This window comes from Coenobita brevimanus, chromosome 14 (assembly GCF_032717465.1).
Source record: "Coenobita brevimanus isolate Jiangsu-jjx chromosome 14, ASM3271746v2, whole genome shotgun sequence".
NCBI lineage: Eukaryota > Metazoa > Arthropoda > Malacostraca > Decapoda > Coenobitidae > Coenobita > Coenobita brevimanus.
In genome coordinates, this window is record NC_136967.1 from 11,617,501 (window position 1) to 11,632,088 (window position 14,588).

The following is a 14,588-nucleotide window of genomic DNA, read 5'->3' on the forward strand; positions in this document are numbered from 1 at the left end:
CGAGAATATTTTACATCTGAAAACATTTAGTGCAGAATCTAAACCTGAGAAGACGACCAAAATGACACACAAAGTTCCGTATCATCATGGGTTTGGGATTCTTAGCAATTCTCCCTTACTAGTTTGCACGTGGCACCTTAATAATGCATCATATATTATTTCCTATAATTCTTCAATATCAACATAGCTTGCATGAATAACATGTAGAACATGGACGTCATATATATAAAAAAAAAAAAAAATGGTTAGTAGGAGTGTTGGAGACCCTCCTAAACCCACACAGCAAACATTCAGTAAACTAGAGAGGAGAGTTGATTCTCACACCTTCAGACAACTCCATCCTCTACCTGATGCCCAGTAGTGTTGACAGAGGTATTGGCTGCTGCAGTATTGGCAGAGGATCGGTTACTGTTCCTCCTAGTGTTGTCACTGTGGCGGGTGTTGGCAATCGTAGTGTTGGCATGACAGTGGGTACTATTTCTCTTAAGAGCTGTCACTGTGCTGGGTTTTGTTCCTCCTGTTGTTATGGCTGTGTGGAGTGTTGGTAATCCCAGAGGTGGCATTGTGTTGGCTGCGATGGTGAGTGTGTACATATGGAAGGAGAATGGACCGCCTGGAGTGACTGCTACAAAGAGGATGGCATGGCGGGACGCCTTCCCTTCCTTTCCTACCACCCAAGATGTGAGATTACCAGGCTAATCTGAAGGTAAGGTGGGCGTGTGATAAGATGAAAGGAAGCCTCTCTCTCTCTCTCTCTCTCTCTCTCTCTCTCTCTCTCTCTCTCTCTCTCTCTCTCTCTCTCTCTCTCTCTCTCTCTCGTTTTATATATGTTACAACTAATTAGTGTAACCAGTGAAACCATAAAATCCCTTGTGAATTTGTGAAATGAGTTTAAACTGGGATGGGTTAATTTAGGTTTGGTTAATTTAGGCTTCTGTTAGGTTAGGCAGGGATAATCTAGGTTAGGTTTAGGTTATGTTGGGCTAGGTTAGTTAGGTTAGGTTAAATTAATTTAGACGAACACTAAGTTCTGTTCAGCGTTCATCTATATTAATCTACCCTAACCTAACTAACCTAGACTACCATAACCTAAACTTAGCCTAGATTATCCCAATCTAACCTAACCGCAGCCTAAATTAAGAGTAAAGGTAGAAGCGCTTAGCCACGGTGCTCATCTCCGTTACATAGGCCTTTGTGCCCGTAGCGGGTTATTCACCCAACAACCTGAGATACAAGGCCACTGCATCATCCAGGTCACCACAGTTATCACCCCTTACGTGTTACCCTAGGCACTCATTTTACCTACCAATCCACTAAGGGTGGATGGACACCTGAGACAAGTGACCCCAGCTGCCCGCACCAGGAATCGCACCCCTGGTGCTAACGGCCCGGCAACCTCGCAGTCAGCTATGCTAACCACTCAGCCACCGCGGGGCTAAAAATTAACCTGCCCTGAATTAACCCATCCCAATTTAAACTCATTTCACGAATTCACTAGGGATTTCATGAACTTGTTACACAAACTACCTGTTACATATATATATATATATATATATATATATATATATATATATATATATATATATATATATGTGTGTGTGTGGGGGGGAGAGAGAGAGAGAGAGAGAGAGGGGGGGGGGATCTACGGTGCAAACGTCTGTCTCCAAGGTTCCGTCGGTCCTAGCAGCCATCACTCGGTTAGTAGGTGAGGCGGCCCCACTTGCAACTCATCGCGGCCTGGCTTCACTTGCACAGCTTGCCGTGGTGGAGGGGCTTGCAATGACACTGCTCTTTCCTCCCTCTCTCTTCTCCCTCGCTGGTCTCTCTTCGCACTCTCATCTTTGGTCCCTGTTTGGTCTCTCACGTGTAATTTCGGTCAGGTTTCACACTTGTACAGCTGGTGAAGGAGGGACGTGAACAACATGCTCTTATCCCACTCCCTGTGTAATGATTCTCTATTCCCCCCTTTTGGTACGATTATGTCTGTCTTTTGTGCCTCCCTGCCCTCTTCTTTTCTTATGTGTCTCTTCGCTTCTGTTTGACTCCCTTTATAATAATTCTCTGGTACCCCCTTTTGGTCCCTTTTTTTTATTACTGTACAGTATATTCGCTGCCTCTCTGCACTCTTTTCTTCATTCTGTGTGCGTGTTTTTTCTTTTCTCTTTCGTCCCTTTAGTGTCTCCGTAATCTACCTTTGGTCCCTTTTTACTCATTTTATGGTCCCTTTTTTGCCTCTGTTTCGTGCTCTATTATTATTATTATTATTATTTTCCTTTTTTTGGGGGGAATGGTGAGGGACTTGGTTTACACGCAGCTGTTTCCTTCATCGCTTACTCACATCTAGGTCCTCTTCGGTTCCATCACATCCTCCTCTTTCCCTTCCTGGACTGTCTTTGGCCCGTCACTCCCCACTGACTATGGTTCCCAATTCCACGATAAGTCTAGGTTTCTTCCTTCCCAAATGCAACTCATCGCCGCCTGGCCCAACTAGCGCAGCTGGCGGTGGAGCGGCTGAAATAACACACCGCAGTTTCCCTCCTGTCTCAGTGACTCTTTAGGTCATTCTTTGGCTTTGGTCATCTTTACTCTCTCTTGGGTCTCTTTTAGATACCTCTTCTGTTTCTCCTTGGTCTTTGTTTCATCTATCCTTTGGTACTTTATAATCCCTTTGTAGATCCTCTTCGGACCTTCCCTATACAGCGACTCTGCGTCCACTTTGGGCCCTCTTTACTCGTTCTTTGATCTATTTCGTCTCTCTTTAGTCCCAGTCTGGTTTCTTTTTTATTTATTGTTTCCATTTGTTTCTCCCTCACACACATGTAACCAATCGTGGTCAGACTCTGCTTAAACAGCTGGCGGTGTACGGGCTGGAACAACACGCTACAGTTTCCCTGCTCCACAATGACTGGAAAGTACATGTAAAGACTAAGAGGCGTGTCGGCTAGATTTGTCAGTGTTAACCCAATCAGCACCATGACTTTTACATCTTATTCTTGCCACCGCCAGATAAATTTTGAGATCGAACACTACCATGCGGGCACCCAGTAATGAGGTCTATAAAGAGGACCTATTCTGTTTTCGTCGCTTCTCATAAGTCTCTACGTATATGGCCATCACATCTCGAAGCTGACTTGAAGTAGCCTGATACACCACATTGCCATAGTGAATTTGGTGACAGCGGAATCGATAAAATGATCATTGCTGCATAAAGTACATGATTTGCCTCACTGGCCTCAACCTGGGTCCGCCGCTCCCCTCTTATGACCCTACTCCCATCAGAATAATAATAATAATAATAATAATAATAATAACATCCATCCATTCATCCATCATCCAATCCTACATTCCCCCATGAGGAGCGTAGGAGCCCGGGGCTAGGCAGTTGGTCTCGACCTTTAAAATGAGAGTGACCAGCCTCACTCATCCCTGAGTGGCATTACATGAGCAGTCAACCCCAACCACCCATTGGATATAAACCTTCACCAGCTCAATCCGACTGGAGCGCAATAATTACCCACTAAACCACCAGGTACCAAAATTTGGCTATATGGTTACCACCCACCGTAGTAAATGGTTTCCTGGTGTACGGGAAACCATTTGGCTTGTCACTCAGTGTAGAGTCACCCACAGGCAGAAGGAGAAGGAAAGAATGAAGGAAAGAAAGACAGAAGAGGGAGTGTAAAGTCACCCGTAGGCAGAAAGACAAGGAAAGAATGAAGGAAAGAAAGACAGAAGAAGATGGAAGGAAAGAAAGATGGAAGAGAGGAAAGACACCCGAGAGCAGCACTACATCGAGTGAGTGGATGGTGAGCGCCCCCACTTACCACAATATAATGAAAATAATAATAATAATAATAAAAATAATAATAATAAGATGATGATGATGATGATGATGATGATGATGGTGATGATGATGGTGATGATGATGATGATGATTTTGATGATAACATAATGATGATGATGATGATGATGATGATGGTGATGATGATGATGATTTTGATGATAACATAATGATGATGATGATTATGATGATGATGATAACATAATGATGATGATGATGACGATGGTGATGATGATGATGATAACATGATGATGATGATGATGATGATGATGACTTAATGATGATGATGATAACATGATGATGATGATGATGATGACGACTTAATGATGATGATGATGATGATGACACAGTAATGATGATGATAAAAATAACAATAATAATAATAACTACAATTTTTTCATAAGAAACCCACTACACTCCATCGAGATATTTACAGCCGCATATAAGGATTAGTAATGAAGGTCAGTGATCACGGTCAAACTTTGCCCCAAAATTTCACTCAGATCGAACACTCAGAAACACATATAGCGATATCTATGTTCCAGTTAAATATCTTCGCCTGTACGGACTATCCAGCTCTACCCTGTCACCCAATAAGGTCAGAAGATATCCTCTCTCTCTCTCTCTCTCTCTCTCTCTCTCTCTAACAAAGGCATCACGATCTTTCGGAATCACTTTTCGTCGAGAATGAAATTGCTAAGTATCACATTTCGTCGGCATCACGATTTGTCAGTTAAACATTTCGTCGGCATCACAGCTTCTCGGCGTAAGAGACTGTCGGTAACTCATTATGTCGGAATCACAATATGTCTTCAAAGCAACTCAGAGGCAATACAATCTGTCGGCTTTACAGATCGTCAGTATTAGATTTTTCGGCCCGAACTTTGCCTTCTCAGCGTTTACCCTCCCGTCCCTCCTCTCCCTCCTCACTGTGGCGGGCGGCAAGGCGTACAAACACAAACATGCAATTCATCGCTGGGTTCAAAAGGAGATGCAAAAAAGAAAAAAGGTACTGCGCTCTCTCTCTCTCTCTCTCTCTCTCTCTCTCTCTCTCTCTCTCTCCACACACACACACACACACACACACACTTTCTCCTACTTACCCGTTCGGAGGGAACGCCTCGTCAGGTAACATATGTCATGCAAATAATAGAAGAGAGAGAAAAAGAGGAAGAGAGAGAGGAAAAAAAAAAAAGACAGGAGAAAATAGCAAAAACGAGAGAGAGAGAGAGAGAGAGAGAGAGAGAGAGAGGAGAAAACGGCAAAAACGGAAGTAAGAAAAGCTGTTTATTTGAGATGCTGTTAAGGACGTTGTTTGTTGGGGATGTGTGATTCAGGTGAGGATGCTTTGTGGCTCCTGGACAGATTTCACCCTCTCTAGGCTTTATAAAATTCTCTGGAGATTGGAAAAATACAAGAAAATTACCTGTTTTTACACTGAAACGTCCACTGGTCATCGTTTTTAATCCATTCAATAAGAGATGCTTCCCATAGGTTATAAAAATTGTCTGGGGTACCAATATTGATTCGTAAAAGACATCTGTGTAAGGAAATGGAAAATCCCAACTTTTTTTCTACTAACCACGGTATGAAAAATAAAATCTCCCCTGAAATTAATAAAGTTGTTAGCAGTAGCAGGAATTATATGGAAAACCAGGAGTATCGAAAACAGTGAAGAGATAGAGGCTCCCTCAAATACAAAAAAAAATTCCATCGTGCAGATCATTTCCTAATTTAAACGTGCATTGTAAGAGCTCTGTATCGCATTCTTAAGCCGAAAAAGAAAAACAAAAATTCACACACACACTATTTGTATCGCATTCTTAAGCCGAAAAAGAAAAACAAATATTCACACACACACACACACACACACACACACACACACACACACACACACACACACACACACACACACACACACACACACACACACACACACACACACACACACACACCCTACGTCAGCTGCTTCATGACTAAAACGTATAATTTCCTCTTCAACGACTAGAAACGACATGAAATTCTCTCTCTCTCTCTCTCTCTCTCTCTCTCTCTCTCTCTCTCTCTCTCTCTCTCATTGTACACACACACACACACACACACACACACACACACACACACACACACACACACACACACACACGCACACACACTCGCTATTGTCTTCGACTCAATGAATGCAACAATGAGAGTGATGGAGCAAGTATCAGTGCCGTTCAAGAAGCGGTTAATTACTGTATGCCAGAGACGGAGAGAGAGAGAGAGAGAGAGAGAGAAGTGGGAGAGTTGTATCCATCCATCGCCCAATCTTTTATAGCCCCATCAGTAATAGGGGTCCGGGGCTAGGCTATTTAAATCTTGACCTTTAAGTACACAAGGGAGAATATCGGCGTGCCATATACAGCAATAAACTGTTGAAGAATGACATAATAAGAAGACTTTAAGCCCACGATATAAACACTCTTGAAGTTCAGACCTGGACAGATGGAAACATTATGATTATGATTGTGATTATTATTATTATCATTATTATTACTATTATTATTATTATTATTATTATTATTATCATTAATATCATTACTTTTATTATTATTATTATTATATTATTATAATTATTAATGTTATTTTTATCAGAGGCCCTTTTTAAATATGATTTTTGAACAACAAATTAACGAATTATGCGAAAGCAAGAAATTCATACATCATAATATTAAATTACAAAGTTTCTGTTATATGAAGTTAATAATATAATTTTTCTCTCTCACTGTGTTGCCTGTTATACACATGGCGGTCTCGCTAGAATACAGAAACAGTCTACTCCTTCAACAGACACAGCTATCGTGCTCAGAATTGTCTCCATCATCATCCTAAACCAAATTCCCACAAAAAATGGGAGAGGGTAGCATCCACGAATGGGAATGAGAAAGCACAAAAATGGGAAAACTATCAACACAGTGTTCAATGAAATGGATCACACAGTTATACTGTCTGTCTTTCAGTCCTTCGACATCACTGCTCATCCTCATTGTCAAACACTATATACCCGATATGCATGTAGACTTAACTGTTAACCATGACCATTAATTTTATGGCTGATGATGAACCACTGATTACATTATCCATCATACCACTGTTGGCCACGTGATCAGAGATGTGTGGAGAAAACGCCTCGGTGTAGAATATCAGGCAGTGATCGTGTAATACTTTCATGCACCACTTACACCTCATTAGTTTATGGATTAAAACTTTTTTTTTTTTTTTCAGAATATACTAGACGCCTGGTGGTTTACTGGTAGAATACACCGGTCGGAGTGACGGCCTCGCCCAGTAAGCGTGGACAGAATCACCCAGCAGTAACTGAAGGCTTCTGGATCGTGCAATGCTACTGGGGACGTGGGACGGTCTCCAGCCCACAGATGTTCTGAAGTATGATGGCCAAGCCTCGGGTTGCTGCACTTTCAAGCAGGTAATATGAGACAGGCTTTACCGCTTTCTTTCCAAATAGTAATCGCATAAAGCAAGAAGGCAAAGGAACACAGAAAAAAAAAAGATAAATATGTCAGGAGAAAGAACGAGACAAGACCATCATTGGAATGCTGCTGCCTCATTGGAAAAGCTGTCCCGCCCACAGCTTTTATCAACAATGACATGACATTCGCTCCCACTCTACATCCACCCCGACCCTCCCTGACCCCAAACGCACTTACCTTTTTATGACCCGAAACTCAGACCATCTTCATCCAACACCAACCTCACATCCACCCCTCTCTAACCCTACAGGTGACCTCACAACCCCCCACACCCACTCCACAAACAACCCCCCACACTGACCCACACCCTGAACCCACACCCAATCCACCCTGATCCCACAGCCATCCCACCCTGACCTCATACTGACAGTTCATATACAGATATTTAAAAAAAAAAAATGGAGGTAAATTTTCTCTTCTGTGACCCTGACTTAACCCTTTAAGTATCATGACGCTTACTATTTTCCCTTCTTCCTTACGACATTATTCAGCTTCGGAAAGATCTCCCATATCTCTTCACTACAGTCACACCTTTTTCGTTTTACTCGTGCTCACTCCAGATTATTTCATTCAGATTAGTGATGGCCACCTCTAGTTAAAAAGGCCTAGAAACATAGCGTACTAACCCCTGTAAACTGAGTATGCCTTTTCTTTACGTGTTCCTGTTTAGCATCGTAAGAACCACCTTGAACTCAAGTGGTTAAATGGCGGCCACATAAGCCTTTCTCCTGATGCATCTCTTTCTTTCATCAGAACTCGTTTCTTGTAATCACAGCAACTACTTAATTTTTTTTTCTTCCATTGCCAGTTCAGCTTCCACATCCCGCCCAGCCGCTCATTTCTTGCCGTCCTTTTCTTACTAGTCGACATCATTTCAGCCTTTTTAATATTTCTTTGCATACTACTGTCATCAAACTATTTCAATCAGCCTTGGAGAGACCCTTCGTAGTGGGGAAGTTATATGCATCCTTTATTAACGTTTGCATCACAAGAAATTTTTCCAAAGTTAAAAAGTCGTCTGAAGGCAGCAAGAAAATAAAATAAAAATCATATCCCCGGCCGATTTTATTTGGTTTAGGGGAGGTCTCTGGCTGTGACGGGGATAATGAAGGCTACAACTGACCACTCCAGTTTGAAAATTCTATCCGGCCTTATATGAAACTATCTGGATGCACCATAAGTTAAAATAATTCAGACGTCGACGTCCTGAAGGTGTTAACTGGGTCATTACGATTCCTGGTCTCTACATCCAGGTCTGAAATTGACAGCCGAACTTACGATCAAATTCTCTCTCGTAACTGATACTGGTTTTGGCAGGAAAGACAAGGATCAGAGGGTTCAGAATATCGCCGTATCTCTCGTTCTTCCTGCAAAAACACATTTTAGTTACGAGAGGGAAATCGTTCGTAAGTTTGTTTCTGAATCTCAATCTAGATTTTTTGTTACGTATGATTTTTTCTATAGGTATCAGAAAAAAAAAATGTAAACACCCACAGCAGGCGCCTGATACACGTTCTACAGTCTGAATAGAAGAAATTTCGAGTTAGGGCGAGTCACGGGAGCCTGAGTGTTAATAGTGTCACCATTAACCCTCTCATGGTCGGGATAATTCGAGTATTTCATTGCAGCTAACGCCAGACGATTTAATTCAGCTAAGCGTGAGTCGTAGGAGCCTGAAGGTGTTAAGATGCAATAAGAAAAAAAACAATAAATCACAGAGGAAGAGATGCCAGTGAGCCTCCCAGGTCCACAACAATGGTGCCCTGTGACTAACCCTTCACCCCGATGGCGTTATATTCTTGCTACCTCCAGATGATTTTCTTTTTCAGCTTTGGGAACAGACCCTTCGTACTCCTCCACTTCAAAAAATTCTAAAGTCAGTGGAATTGTTTGGAGGAAGTAAGAATATATACTTAAAATGCGTCATAGGACTGAAGAGAAATGGGACGGGAAAATATCAGACGCGGTGGAGCACAGTCAACATGGGGGCCTGAGAACGATGCAAAAGACACAGTAGTTATATGACTGTGGCAAGTTCGCTTTATAATACTGTACAAACAAAACAATAAATGCCGTCTTTCATCGTCATGTCCTGCCATGGATTCACCCCTGCATAAACTGGGCACTTTAGAAAAATATTAGCAGGATGCACTTAAACAAAGCAAAGTATAACACCTCATTTTCACAAGTTAAAACAAACTGCAATTATGGACAGAGCAAACTCGAAGAACTTAAGCAGAGAGAAAAAGTTACTGGATTACACAAGAAATAACCATGCACTGTTGGCCAAATATTTCCTTCTATTTGTGTAACGCGTCAGAACATTAATTTACACTGATTAAAAAAAAAAAAAAAAAAAAAAGGATGATACATGCACATTTCTGTTAGCCAAAACTTTCTTTCACCATATCCTCGACGTTTCATAAGGCTGAATTAACACACAGGAAAAAAGTTACATTAAGATACAAATACACAGTGGTAGCCATTTTATTTTCTTTCAGTCAGTACTGCTGAGTGTTTGATAAATTTGCTTTGTAAAAAGAAAAAAAGTTATTGACTAATAAGCACGAACCGTCACTTTTTTTTTTTCTCAACAGCCACGACATTTTATGGATTTGGCGTACAATGAAAAAAGAAGAAAAAAAAAATGATAGTAAATGATGATACAAGCACGCACTGTCAGCTAAAACTTTCTCTACGGCTGCGACGTATCATAAGGTCGAATTTACAAAAACAGAAAAATCATAATGACGCGACCGTCGTTGTGAGCAGAGCCAACACTTTCATTCTGACCGCATGGAATGTTTACCGCACAAACACTCACGGAGCACCTCAAGCCAACCCACCCTAACTGTACGCAGCTGAACAAATTAGTCGACGCACGGGCAAGCAGACAGGTAGACCGCAAGAACACAGATGCAGAGGAGAGCTGTCGTAACTGAAAAGCTAGATGTAAACTGTCATAACTGGAGGGGAATAGACCTGATGTCATAACCAGATATCAAACAGAAATGATGCTTTAACTAAACATAAATATTCTATCATAACCAGAGTAACAGAAGATGAAAGAAATGTTGTAACTGCATGAGAATTACTTGGAAAGATGTCTTAACTGGAGATGAGACAGATTTGTTATCAAAACCCGAGATGAAACACATATGTTGGCGAACTAAACTCAGAGGTAGTTTGTAAACTATCTTAAACTAGTATAAAATTAGAGTACCTAGAGGTATAACGAAGTTTCTCTCATAACGAGATAAGTTAAAACTAATGTCATAACTGAGGACAAAATATGTGTTGTCATAGCTGGAAACAAAGCAGATGTGCAGTCGTAACTGGAGAAGCAAATGGAAAGCTTTCATAACTGGAAATAAAACTACTCTCATAGCCTGAGATAAAACTGAACTGCTGTCATAACGAAACAAAGTATCTGTTATAAGTTAAGACAAAATGGACTTTTATAGATGAAGAACTACAAGAAACGCTGTCATAATATAAAGAGGTATGGAAGAACTGTCGTAAGTGGACAAAAAATATAACTGCTGTCATACCTTGAGCCAAGGTAGATTAACTGATAACTGAAGACGAGGTAGGAGAGCTGTTACAACTGAAGACGAGGTATTAGAACTTACATATCTGAGGACAAGAAATGAGAGCTGTTATACTTGACGACGAGATAGAGATGATGTCATAACTCGAGCACAGGTAGAAGAACAACTGTCATAACTATGAACAGGAAGAAGAGCTGATATAACTAAACGAAACAGAAAGAGCTGTCATAGCTAGGCAAGAAGACGACAGCTGTTGTAATTGGAGTCCAGGTATCAGGGCTGCCATCCTAACTGCTGAGGAGATTGAATTGTTGTTATAACTGGAGAGAGAAAATTCCTGTCATAAGTGGAAGGTAGGTAGTACAAATGCAGTCATAACTAAATGACAAGGTAGAATAATTTGTCATAACTGGGGACAAGGTGGTGAGGCTCCTTTCATAACTGCTGACGAAAAATATTCGCTGATATAATTAGAAACAGGGTATAAATGTTGTTATAACTGATGAACAGGTACACGAAGAACTGCCGTCCTTGGAAACTATGTCAAACACAGTAAGTTTATATAACAGCGTTCCTTAAACACAGACAATAGCTGTAACTTCTTGCTTGTTAACTCCAAAATACATTAAAATTCTAGTGCTTAGGAAGACTAACATCACAGTTCTAGCCGAAATTATTCTATACACAACGGTAACAGCCAGTCTTAAACTACCACTTTCGAAGCGCAAGGGTCCAAGGCTAGGTTACCGTAACACACGACGTTAAATGATTCACGCGAAAAAAAAAAAAAAAAAAAATCTCGCAGGAGGGATCCGATGGTATCCGAAATAACCAATACTGTCCACCAAATATTAATCTATTAACATCTGAATATGCATGCTATAACCCCACTTGGTAATGTCACTACCAAGCAATGTATGCCATCTTAATCAAATGAGGTTAACCAGAAATGGGTTAGATCATTGAGCTTTACTCAGTAGTCATCGTCAGACTGCTTTGCACCAAATGTGCACCGACAATTTTCTGATGGATTTTACATAACCAACTCTGGCTTCAAGTGGCAATGTATGACCGAAAAATCTCCGGTCATAAACCTATCTTCACCTTACAAGTTTTATACAGGGTGATGGAAATTCTCTGGGCAGTGGGAGATAAGAAGTTTGGTAAACAACGAGATGTGACTGTGAGATGTGTAGGCATGGCAGTATGAGGTGTGGCAGTGCATGCTGTGGTAATGTGTGTGTGGCTGTGTGAGGTATACATGTTGTGGCAATAGGTAGAGTATGTGGTTTGGAAGAGTGTGGTGTGGAAATGTCAGGAATTATCATAAGATTTGCATGCATAAGATATGTGGCAGTAGGAGATGTGGAGTGTTTCTGTGTGAGGTGTGACAACGTTTGCTTATTCACAGCGAACTCTCCAGAATCAGTGTAACAATTAACTGCATAACATCAATAACACAACAATGACCGCATTAGCATTACCCAGCGAAGAGGAGCTGATTTAAGTCCGCTACCCGACCTAATTCTAACGAAAAAGGGACATTACTTCTTCTCTCGCCGTCTAAGAAAGAAAGCCAAAGTTCATAAATGTTAATATGGATGGAGGCTTACTCTGTTTTGTGAACGAACCAGAGGGAACACTGTACATTACTCTGCAAACACTTTGTACGTTATTCCAGTCAACACAGATGATTTTACTAAGTTGAGAGAAATCCACCGCAAATAAAGCGTAATGAAGTTGTCTCTCATCCTTTCAGTCAGACAGATTTTTCCTGAGTTGATTAAGATGACAGACGAGGAGCAAGAATAAAACAGTACTATTGTCGCTGTTATGAGAGGATGAATGTGTCATGGGGCGTATTCTGGTGAGCATAGGAGGCTCCCTTGCACCTTTTCTTTAACAATTCGCTTGTGCATTATGTCACGCCAATATTCTCGCCTATGTTATACTAGCCAATTGTGATGAAATTAATCCCATCACTACGAGGATGCCTGTTCTATATTACTTCCACTACCTCAACGTGCTTGTGTTAACCTGAAGGGAGAATTTTCTAACAGGAGGGGTTGGATACGGGCTTCATTAATCTCTGTACTGCCAGAGACGTCCCTCAGGTTGAACAGAATCGTCAGGCGTTAATAAGAAGAATGAAAAGATGTCATCGTTGCGGGGAGATTAAGGTACTGTGGTTGTTCTCACTATTTCCCACACGCCCGCTGTTCTGTGACAACTCAGGAGTAGGGTGGGAGAGGCAAGGAGGTATGGCGGAGGGAGAGATAGAGGGAAGGATGGAGGTAAAAGAGGAGAGAGGAAGAGACAGGGAGATGAGGAAGGAGAGGGGAAGGAGAAGCATGGGGGCAGAACAGGAGAGAGAAAGGGAAGAAGGGAAGGATATAAGAAGGGCGGAAGAATTGGTCAGAATGGGGAGTGTGTGTGTGTGTGTGTGTGTGTGTGTGTGTGTGTGTGTGTGTGTGTGTGTGTGTGTGTGTGTGTGTGTGTGTGTGTGTGTGTGTGTGTGTGTGTGTGTGTGTGTGTGTGTGTGTGTGTGTGTGTGTGTGTGTGTGTGTGTGTGTGTGTGTGTGTGTGTGTGAGAGAGAGAGAGAGAAGGGGGGGAGGGGAAGTAGGAGGAGGATAACGATGATGACAAATGAAAAAAGGATACTCACCGGGTGATTTCTCATTTAGTACAGCCTCTCTTGGGAGGGGCTCTGTGAAGTCTTCAACGCTCGATAAATGAAGAACTTAAGACTTACGCAGTCCCCAACATTCGAAAATTAACATAAATTCTATGAACATCTAAAAATTCAAGAAATAATGAATTTAATTTCTATGCTGTCCCAAAAGTTCTAGCAATACGGGAATATATATATATATATATATATATATATATATATATATATATATATATATATATATATATATATATATATATATATATATAAACAGTTTTATGAGCCTGGTGTAACTTTAGAGACAGTTTCTGTGTTTTCTTCACGTTCTCTCCATTCGATTCTTTTCAGCTAGGGACACATTGCAAACTAACGAGGGTTAGATACATTATTCATTAAAGTTTTCACTGGAAGGAGGCTGTAATGCAAGCTCAATAATATGTCTAACACTAGCAGCAACGGAAATTCAAAAGACCCCCACTGTACTGGAGGAACGAATATTTGGTTGCCAAATGCACAACGACGTTGTTACCCTGTGACTTTCCTATTACCTAATGTGTTTTACATTGTTATAAGCAAGTTTCCGTGATGAACATTACTCTGCAACGATGTAATCCGACTGGGAATTCCATTTTATAACGACCTAGTTGTCACTTCTGACCACCCTACTCACCACTTCAGAGGATGTGGTGGAACTGAGTGGTATCATTATTTCTACATGCTCCTGGAACGCTCGTGCTCCAAGTCTCGATGCAACACGTAAAAGGAACACCGCAAAATGACTGTGTTGTGGATGCATCATAATCATCATCATCATGACCCTTTTTCTCACTTACAGATGGCGTCTGGCTGGATGGAAAAACAAATAAACAAAGTGATATATTATAAAGGAAAGAAAATCTGCCAAAGTGGAAGAAATATCAACAGCAAAGCCGTTGAAATGGGCCAGCAGTCATTCACACACAAACCAATTCCCTAGAACCCTGGCTCCACCTCA